At 40.9% G+C, this 1,596-nt stretch overlaps 1 pseudogene; it reads right to left on the bottom strand.

The window, feature by feature from the left end:
- Positions 1-572: 572 nt before the first annotated feature.
- On the bottom strand, positions 573-1,190 carry LOC149222365 (L-gulonolactone oxidase 3 pseudogene; annotated as a pseudogene).
- Positions 1,191-1,596: the final 406 nt, after the last annotated feature.

Below are 1,596 nucleotides of genomic sequence, written 5' to 3'. Positions count from 1 at the left end.
AATTGTTTTGACTTTGTTAAAGCGGCTTTCACTGCTTGACGTGTGTGCTAACGCCGGCAACATAGCTCGCATTAGTGCTTTAACGCTTTCAACCACGGAAGGAAACCGCATTCGTTTGAATCCTAGTAAGTGTATCTGTAATGCGGTGCTCACTGATACCGGTGTGCGTTATAATGTCCTGTATATAATCTAGAAGGTGCATTATAGCATTAATCATGCGAAAAAATATATTTCTATTCTCAGACAGATTGTTGCTAATCTGTTCTTCGTGACTCTTTGTAACCTCATTCCAATACTAATTTGTTGGAAAGGTAGAGGGGACAAAACATAAATTCACACACTAAACACATGAGTTATAGCTCTTCTATTGATCACACAAAATTTGATACTTACAATGAACCCGGTGAAAGGTATTTAATCTTTTTCAACTAGCGACTTGCCTAAAATATATTGACATGCAACCACACACTAAAAATCATTTATCACTTAACTCAACTTGACTCAAACACTCAACACTTAGTTAACCGACTTTAATTTTAGCCAACTCCTCAGATGGGAATAATTAGCTTATTTTAACAATCATTGAGGTCGTCTCCTTGCATGATGACGGAAACCCGATCTTCCATTCTGTAAATTATTTTTCGTTGCAATGGATACCATGTCAGGTCTCTGAATTCATGAGCTGCAAAAGGCATGATCTCATCTTCTAGATTGGCATCATCCTTCACCATATTGGTTACATTGCATTTGAATTGAGGTTCCAATGCCAATGTCACCTTCGATATGACTCTCAGGGCTCTAAGAGAGACCTTGGTTGCATTGAGATTAGGATCCCCATGTCTAAGCGTAATGACCTTCGCATACCCTTCCTGTTGTGACGCCGGAACCACCAAATGCATCGATACCACGTAGTCATGCATGACTCCTCCCCTGCGCCAAAGCGAGCTCCCATGTGAACCCATGCTCAAACCCCTGCCCAAGTTAAGTCCCGACGTCGACACCACGTCGAGGAGGTCTCTTAGCCGGACACTGCTATTTGCAATGACGGTCATGGCGGCCTTATCCTTCGTGATCTCATTCTTGTAATTTTGGGTACTGATCAGAATCCCAAGGAAAGATAACTTGGGAATTATGTGTGAAAAGTTGGTAATCACCTTCATCTTCAGTTTCTTCCTTGCGCCATCGGCCATCGCATGTAAAATCTCTTCTTCTGTAGAAGGATAGGCAACCATGGAGGCTTTGTAGGATATTCTATATGGCCAGCTGCCATAAGCATTTGAAAACGTGCAAGAATTATCAAAATTGTTGCAGGTAACTGGCAGCCGAGGTGGAAAGTAGGCGCACAGAATAATAAAATGTAGCGAGAAACAAAGATCAATGAAAATCGCTTTTCTTGTCCCAATTGAGACTGTTAAAACCCTATTTGCCATTGAGTCATAACTCGCTCAGATCGAGATCTTGGGAGGAGCCAAGATCTAGGTGACGTGAACATTGAACACTATAGTGAGAGAGAAGCACAATATTCAAGATACACAGAAGATAACTGTTATCCATTTAAGAAATTTTTTATGAAAGAAGTTTATGACTGCTACATTG

This window comes from Pinus tabuliformis, chromosome Q (assembly GCF_031772625.1).
Source record: "Pinus tabuliformis cultivar Carrire ecotype Pingquan chromosome Q, CPIR1, whole genome shotgun sequence".
Classification (NCBI taxonomy): Eukaryota; Viridiplantae; Streptophyta; class Pinopsida; order Pinales; family Pinaceae; genus Pinus; species Pinus tabuliformis.
Note: the sequence above shows the minus strand (reverse complement) of the source record. Positions and strands in the feature narration are given on the sequence as shown.